General features: G+C 40.7%; 1 pseudogene across 1 annotated transcript; it reads left to right on the top strand.

Annotated features, from left to right (window-relative positions):
• Positions 1 to 6331: 6331 nt before the first annotated feature.
• On the top strand, positions 6332 to 6765 carry LOC105516877 (annotated as a pseudogene). The gene has a single exon (XR_001002567.1). The product of XR_001002567.1 is annotated as a 60S ribosomal protein L34 pseudogene (transcript).
• The last annotated feature ends 2629 nt before the right edge of the window (positions 6766 to 9394 follow it).

The raw sequence follows: 9394 nt of genomic DNA, 5'->3' as shown, positions 1-9394 counted from the left end.
GAATAGAGAGTGTGTGTGTGTCTGTGTCTGCGTCTGCATATATACGAGTGGGTGGGTGGACCTTGATACATGATATAGGTAGCATCATAAACCACTAGGTTATTTAGTAAATGAGTATAGGATACTCCACTGCATTAGTAATCAGATAATTGCAAGTAAGAGCAATAACATATCATTTTGTGCTGGATTGCTCCATCTGTTGCATCAGATTGGAAAAAATTATAAGGTCAGAAAACGCCACATGCTAGCAAGAATGCGGGGAGCAACAGCTGGTGAAAGTGTCAACGAGATAACAACCTGGCCGTACCTAAGGGAATTATGCACATGCCAGAGAGAGGGTCCCCTGGGGGCAAGGAAGAACATGAATGGGGATAGGTGATGAAGGGGAAAGATAGAATAAAATAAGGTGGGAGGCGGCTCTACATGGACCAATCATGACGGTGTGCCATGAAGTGAGCGGTAACTCCAGGGTGAGCCCCTGAGCTGGGGAGCGGGCGGAGCGGGGCAGCTCCTCATCATAGGCCCCTTCACCCAATCAGCAGGTATTCAGTCTCTACATACCAGGAACTGCATCCCATCCTAGGGACCCAGTAGCAAAGATCAAGCTCTTACCCTCATAGGGGTTACGTCCTAGTGAAGGAAACAATAAAAAGTACACAAATAAGATGATGATAAGAGTATGATAACAGCTACAACAGAACTAAGGCAGTGACAGTGACAGAGAGTAATGGAAAGAGGGTTTCACTAATGAAAGGATCGCCAGAGGTGAGCTCCCGCAGGTCTGCAAAAAGAAAATAAACCAGGCATTCCGCAAGCCGAGAAAAGAGATCCCAAAGAACTGCGTTCAAGGGCCAGGCATGGTGGCTCACACCTGTAATCGCAGCACTTTGGGAGGCTGAGGTGGGCGGATTACGAGGTCAGGAGATCCAGACCATCCTGGCTAACACAGTGAAATCCAGTCTCTACTGAAAATACAAAAAAAAAAAATTAGCCGGGCGTCTGTAGTCCCGGCTACTCGGGAGGTTGAGGCAGGAGAATGGCGTGAACTCGGGAGGCGGAGCTTGCAGTGAGCTGAGATCGCGCCACTGCACTCCAGCCTGGGGGACAGAGCAAGACTCCGTCTCAAAAAGAACTGCGTTCAAGGTCATCAAACACAAAGTTGTCATAGTACAGGTGACAGTGTGTTCCAAAGATAACTTTCAGGTACTTTCTGTCATTCAGCTCCCAGAAGCAACCTTTAAAATGCCTGTTATATAAAATGTAAACTATAAGGATTATTGTGAGAGTCTAACATACCGTGATTAAAGAAACCAAACTTTTTGAAGGGGAAGGGGGAGGAGACAGTATCAATACGAATGTTCTATGTCTGTAAAAAAAAAAAAAGTTTCTGGAAAATTACTAGGATCCACAAACTTTTCCGTCACTCCTTAAAAAGCAATTGAGTACTCATATTTTTTCCCCAGCACCGTGCCAGGAAATGAGATTAACTATTAAATTTTCTGTCTTTGCTTCAATTGTATAAGATGTAGGATTCTATCTATTTTATATATGTACTTTTTTTATGGATAAAAGAAAACATTAACTGCATGCTTGCAATCTGCAAGACCCTGTTCCCTGAGCTTCTACATATTGGAGCTCACTTACATTCACAACAAAATACTATATTATTTCCACTTTAGAGATGGAACAACAGAGGTTAAGAAACTTGCCTAAAGTCAAAGTTCTAGTAAGCAGCAAAGCAGGGATTCAAACCTAACTCTTTCAAAGTGTTAACCGCTACACTTACGTTTCCCCCTAGAATGGCTGGCCCCTGCAGTGGCTGTAGCACATGGCCTTAGAATTTATTAGAAATGCAAATTGCCAGGATGCCCCCTCCCAGACCTACTGATTAGAAATGCTGGGGGCTGGAAGGCAGCTACCTAAGGTCTGATAAGCCCTCCATGTGATCCCAAGGTATGCTAAAGTTTGAGAACCACTGGTAGAAACTTTTCATACTGAACTTAATGTGAGAGATGAAATTACTACCATTTTGAAACTTCTGAAATATAAAATTTGTATCTGATTTAAAATGACTATGAAGAAATCAAAATAGTGTTAACTAATTTCCTCACTACTCAACTTCTTTCTCCCAAACTTGACAAAATGCCTAATCTCTATCCTGATTATACTATGTACAAAAAGGATACTCTGATGAGCGTTAGAGCACAGAGGTCTGAACTCACTCTTCAGAAGTAATCAGAAGCCATAATTGGAAGAGAAAAAAACAACATTTTGAATATAGCAGAAGCTTGATAAATCTTGGGCCATAACTCCAAATTCTGATCCCAGGCTCAACTCCAAATTTTTACATGACTTCAACAGTCTTCCCAATGCCAAAAGAGAAGTTACAACCCCGAGAAATATTTGATTAACAAGATTCAAACTGCTTTAAGTGCACATACAGAGATACTGTCCAAGAGTGTGTTTTTATCAGGAGTGAAGCTAAGGGATGTCTAATTACACATCAGACCTTCTGACAATATTCACAGCAAAAGGGGTTCACTTTATCCCTGTCCCTGCATACACCTGCCGTGTACGGCATCTTACCTGACCCTTCTCTTTTCAAAGCTGTACCTAGAACAGGAGCCTTTTCTCCCCAACTCAAGTACTCAATTTGGGCAGTACAGTTCTATGTGTATTCAAGTTTGCCTATTTCTAATAAGGCCTTTTTTTGTTGTTAAATGGATGGAAGAAAGAGCATGAGAAATAAGTATATTCAAGCACCTACCATAATCTGAAATCTACCATAAGCCAAATAACTCCATGAAGCTATTCACTTGCATACTCAAGTCATTAATTTTATAAATTTCAGGTTTCTACTTATTCCAAAAATTTAAAACATAAAATTGAAGACTAAGGAGTACTTAGTCCAAGCTTGGACCACCGGAGAGCTATAAACCTGTCTCAAAATGCTTAATGACCTGATTAAGGTCACCAAAGGCGAAGAGAGCTCTAGGAATCAGCCTTTTAATCTTCCTGGCTACTTACAACCACCCACCTTTTCCATGCCCACATTCTCCTAAGAGCTGAAGGCACTGCCAAGAACGACCTTCCTAGAAGGGCTGAATCCTATTTATTTTCTCTCTCCCAAATCTCCATCAAATCCCCTGAGAACTAGCAGTGTTCTGGTAAGAAACAAATTATCATTGCTCTCCACCCCATCCACAGTTCAGTGCAACTGAAATAAACATACACACACTCCAACCACTGAAAGACTTTCTCAGATTCCTATCAAAGTCCAAAGTTGTCTTCCAAACATCTTGCAAAATGCAATCGTACCAGTTAGTCTTTAATCTCCACTAACATTGCCATTTCTATACCCAAAATGGGTATTGCAACCACTATGTATTTTCATCTCCCTTCTCTAACCATCAGTAACAAGCAACCCAATCAGTAATAAACAAGCCTGATAAATAGCTCCTATCTTCGGAGAGAAAAGAATGGTCTCCTCTCTTTCATAAGTAAAGCAAGCTGATAATGTTCTACTAAATAGGAAGACTAAATGCCTCTTCAAGAAAAAAAAAACATTTATATGCCTGGGAAAACATCTTGGTTTTTTGTTTGTTTTTTGTTTTTTTACTTAAGCATCTGTTCATAGTAGGTAGCAAATAATCTTGCCACACATATGCATTTTACTACTTCTTTTAAAGAATCGGTAATCTGAGAGCAAAGCATAAGACTGCTCAAAGAGCTAAGTCCCAGTTTACATAAAATTTAAACAAAACACACGCCATTAAAAAATACTCAACTACTCATAAATAAAGACCAATATATCTACACTTTGGTCTGGGTTTCTGAACACAGGGAGAATCAGAGGGTTCGATAGGAGAGGTTATTTCTGAAATCATAGGCACACCTCGAAGATATCACGTGTTCCATTCCAGACCACCTTAGTAAAACTAACACTGCAATAAGGCGAGCAACAGAAATTCGTCTGCTTTCCAAGCGCATATAGAAGTTATATTTACCGTACACCATAGTCTATTATGCTGGCAATAGCATTAGGTCTTAATTTTAAAGCTTTATTATTTTTTTTAAATGCTAGTGACCATCCGAGCTTTCAGGGAGTCAAAATCCTTTTGCTGGTGGAGGGTTTTCCCTTGATGTTGATGGCTGCTGACTTAACAAGGTGCTGGCTGCTGTAAGACGGGATGGCTGTGGCAATTTCTTAAAATAAGAAAACAATGAGGCCAGGCGCTGTGGCTCACGCCTGTAATCCTAGCACTTTGGGAGGCCGAGGCAGGTGGATTGCCTGAGCTCAGGTGGGTGGATTGCCTGAGCTCAGGCGTTCAAGACCAGCCTGATCAACACAGTGAAACCCCGTCTCTACTAAAATACAAAAAATTAGCCAGGCATGGTGGTGTGCACCTGTAATCCCAGCTACTCAGGAGGCTGAGACAGGAGAATCTCTTAAACCTGGGAGGCAGAGGTTGCAGTGAGCCAAGATCACGCCATTGCACTCCAGCCTGGGCAACAGAGCAAGACTCCGTCTCAAAAAAAAAAAAAAAAAATGAAGTTCGCCACATCGACTGACTCTGCCTTTCACAAAAGATTTCTCTTTTGGTAGCATTTTACCCACAGTAGAACCTCATTCACAATTGAAGTTAATCCTATCATACCCTGCCACTGCTTAATTAACTAAGTTTATAGAATATTCTAAATCCTTCATTGTCATTTCAACAATGCTCACAGCATCTTCACCAAGAACAGATTCCCTCTCGAGAAACCACTTTCTTTGCTCATTCAGAAGAAGCAACTCTTCATCCATTCAAGTGTGATAATGAGACTGCAGCAATTCAGCCACATTTTCAGGATTCACTTCTAATTCTAGTTCTCTTACTGTTTCCACCACATCTGCAGGTACTTCTTCCACTGAAGTCTTGAATCCCTCAAAGTCATCCATGAGGGCTGGAATCAACTTCTTCTAAACTCCTGTTAATGTTGATATTTTGACCTCTTCCTTTGAATCACAAATGCCCTTAATGGCATCTAGAACTGTGAATCCTTTCCAGGTTTTCAATTTACTTAGCCAAGATCCATCAGAAGAATCACTATCCATGGCAGCTATAGCTTTAAAAGATGTGCTTCTTAAATAGTAAGTCTGAAAAGTTGAAATGACTCCTAGATCCATGGGTACAGAGTGGGTGTTGTGTTAGCAGGTATGAAAACATTAATTTCCTTGTACATCTCCATTAGAGCTCTTGGGTGACCAGGTGCATTGTCAATGAACAGCACTGTTCAATGGTACCTTTTTTTCTGTGCAGTGGTTCTCAACAGTGAGCTTAACAGATTCAGTAAACCACGCTGTAAACAGATGTACTGTCATCCAGGCTTTGTCATTCCATTTATAGAGCACAGGCAGAGTAGATTTTGCATAATGCTTAACGATTTTTGGAATGGTAAATGAGCACTGGCTTCAACTTAAAGTCACCAGCTGCACTAGCTCCAAACAAAAGAGTCAGCCTGGCCTTTGAGACGAGGCATTGACTTCCTTCTAGCTAAGAAACTCCAAGATGGCATCTTCTTCCAATATAAGGCTGTTTCATCTACACTGAAAATCTGTTGTTCAGTGTAGCCACCTTCATTAATGATCTTAGCTAGATATTCTGGATAACTTGCTATAGCTTCTATATCAGTATTTGCTGCTTCACCTTGCACATTTATATTAGGGAAGCAGCTGCTTTCCTTAAACCTCATGAACCAACCTCTTCTAGCTTCCAACTTTTCTTCTGCAACTTCCTTACCTCTCTCATCAGTGAATTGAAGAGTTAGGGTTTTGCTCTGCTGGCTTAAGGGAATGCTGTGGCTGGTTTCATCTTCTACCCAGACCACTAAACTTCTCTGTATCAGCAATAAAGCTGTTTCACTTTCTTATCATTGGGCTGTCCAGTGGAGTAGCACTTTTAATTTCTTTCAAGAACCTTTCCTTTGCATTCAGAGCTCAGTTGTTTGGTGCAAGAGGCCTAGATGTTGGCCTGTCTTGGCTTTTGTCATGACCTCCTCACTAAGCTCACTCATTTCTAGCTTTCTGATTTAAAGTGGGAGACATGCGACTCTGCATTCATTTGAATACTTAGATGCCAACGTAGAGTTATTAATTGGCCTCATTTCAATATTGTTGTGTCTCAGGGAATAGGGAGGCCTGGAGTGAGGAAGAGAGATGGGGAATGGCCAGTTGGTGGTGATATCAGAACATATGCAACATTTATCAATTAAGTTCACCATATTATACAGGTGTGGTTCATGGAGCCCCAAAACAACTAGAATCGTAACATCAAAGATCACTGGCTCTTCCGGGGACGTTGTCGGCAGGCACTCAGAATGGTCCAGCGTTTGACATACCGACGTAGGCTTTCCTACAATACAGCCTCTAACAAAACTAGGCTGTCCCGAACCCCTGGTAATAGAATTGTTTACCTTTATACCAAGAAGGTTGGGAAAGCACCAAAATCTGCATGTGGTGTGTGCCCGGGCAGACTTCGACGGGTTCGTGCTGTAAGACCTAAAGTTCTTATGAGATTGTCCAAAACAAAGAAACATGTCAGCAGGGCCTATGGTGGTTCCATGTGTGCTAAATGTGTTCGTGACAGGATCAAGCGTGCTTTCCTTATCGAGGAGCAGAAAATCGCTGTGAAAGTGCTGAAGGCACAAGCACAGAGTCAGAAAGCTAAATAAAAAAATGAAACTTTTTTGAGTAATAAAAATGAAAAGACTTGCAAAAAAAAAAAAAAAGATCACTGACCAGAGATCACCATAACAGATAGAATACCAATGAAAAGGTTTGCAATATTGTAAGAATTACCAAGATATGACAAAGACATACAAAATGAACATACCCTATTGGAAAAATAGCACCAATAGACTTGCAGGGGTGCCAACGAACCTTCAGTTTGTAAAAAACACAGTATCTTCAGAGAGCAAGCCTGACTAACAATTTCCTTCACTTTAAATTCAAAGTGAAGGAATACCCTTTCCTTCTGAACTGATCCCATTTAATAAAACTCAAGACTTAAGTCATTCATTACAACTCTGTCTGAATTGCAATTAGGAGAGAAACAGTTGCAGTACCTTTGTATCTTTTTCAGTGAAATGTTTATAACAAGGAAAAACAAAAAATCTGTTTGAAAACTCCAATAAGCAGCCCCCAGTGCACCATCTAGTGGAAGTCAGGTAGTGTCGTAATTAATTTAAAAAAAGAAAAAAGTCACAGAAACTCTGAAAACCATTGGGGGAGTGGGAGGAGTCAAAGCTTCAGGTAAGAATACAGGCAAATACTTTACAAACAGCCAAAATATCTTTCCAGTGTCCCACACTGCAAGAGGGCTGGGCTTATGAGAACAAATGATTCATTTTCTGTATAATCAACAGATGATAAAAGTTCCTTTATGGAAATTTTTGCTTGGGTGCTAGAAATTTTGACAGGAGAGTAAAAGTTAAATAAAGCCACTAAAACATAAATCAGTAAATAAATGCAGGGCTAGAGTGACAGCCTTGTGTAAGAGTTGCCTTATATGTTACACGAATATGTTAAAATGTACATATGAAACAGAGGTATTAACCACAAAACAACAGATAACTTCATGATTAGAACAGTTACATTCAGGCCAGGTGCAGTGGCTCACGCCTGTAATCCCAGCACTTTGGGAGGCCAAGGCAGGTAGATCACTTCAGGTCAGGAGTTCGAGACCAGCCTGGCCAACATGGTGAAACCCCATCTCTACAAAAATACAGAAAAAAAAAAAAATAGCTGGGCATGGTGGCATGCACCTGTAGTCCCAGCTACTCGGGAGGCGAGGCAGGAGAATCGCTTGAACCTAGGAGACAGAGATCACAATGAGCCACTGCACTCCAGCCTAGACAACAGAGTGAGACTCTACCTCAAAAAAAAAAAAAAAAAAGAGTTCCCTTCAGTAATCCATAAGACATTTTCATGTTCCTGATAACTAGTAAATTTAACATAACCTAACAATTCTCTAGAATTCCCTAAGCCTTAACATCATGCAAGAGATTACTCCCAACTACCCATTTCAGCCTGTCCCACACTAAAGCCCAAACTCCTTTGGTCGAGTTATTCTAATCAAGAAATTAATTTTCAACCCGTCTATAAATGTACAGTAAACACTTCCCAAAACAAAGTCATAAGTCATGATCAAAATGCACTTCACTTCATTAGTATTTTCCTTCTGCATATCAATTATTTCTATTCGATTAAAAAAACGGTACCGAAATTCGATGCTGAGCTAGAGATGCAAACACAAATAAGGTTCTCTAATTTGGAAAGCTTCCCAAAATTTAAAATAGAGATTTTCACACAGCACTACTAACTTTTGTTTGTTCTGCCTATGTGGAAAATTACCTTTCACCTGAAATTCAACCTAGCTTAGCAACCTGGATGGAAAGAAAAACCTCAGAGACAATATTCCTTTACTTGAAAATAACCATCTCCACCTCTGACCTGTGTACACGGGATCGAATTGGTATGCAGAAGCTGGCTTGATGGCAGGAATCTTACCCAGATTTTGGATTAAATCCACTACAGGTATAAAATAAAGTAGGAGTAAACTGAGGCAGGATTCCTTTCATCTCCAGGGCTTTCAGTTGACATACCTGTAAAATGGACATGCTATGCACAGCCTGCCTCAGAAGAGTAGGAGGATGGCATACTATATAATTGATAGAGTGCTATGAGTTTCACAATTAAGTGGAAATACTGTTTTTGTAGAACCGGAGTGAATCTGAGCATAGAAAACTCTCCAAGGGCCATCGCTGTGACATTACCGCTAAAACTCAGTGACCTTCATCAATTCACTTGTAAACAAGCAATACACTGAGCACGTCAAAGGAAAGGTAGCAACAATTCAAGATACTTCTTTATAAGTAAATCAAATCACGTAATTAATAGCCTAGGATTTACCTGCAAACTATTACTGCCTGACTAGCAGGTGCATCCCCAAAGCCTCGAGTTCAGAGACTGCTTTTGGAGAGCCCCCCCTTTTTTAATGTGAATATTGTTTCTAAAAATTAGAAAAAAAAAATCACAATTCTACTCCCACCCATGGCACAGTGACAGAAACAAGGTCCCACCCCCACAATCCTTTCAAACCTGCACATGCATTCCCCACGAACACTCCTCCCCCTCATTCCTACTTCACCGCTCCCCACTTCAACCAGACAAAGGTGAGTTACTCGGCTGGGTCTACCTGTCACTTAAACAAAACCCCCACACAGATTCACAGTAAAGGCTGCTTTTAATTTTTTAAATAGTAAATAAATAATGCTATCGTGTAGACAGCATTACACGGCCAAACGCCTGTTCTCAGAAAACATGTAATTAACACGACCCAAGTGAAGACGC

Source organism: Colobus angolensis, unplaced genomic scaffold (genome assembly GCF_000951035.1).
Source record: "Colobus angolensis palliatus isolate OR3802 unplaced genomic scaffold, Cang.pa_1.0 Scaffold293, whole genome shotgun sequence".
Lineage (NCBI taxonomy): Eukaryota > Metazoa > Chordata > Mammalia > Primates > Cercopithecidae > Colobus > Colobus angolensis.
This window is presented reverse-complemented; position numbering and strand designations above follow the sequence as displayed.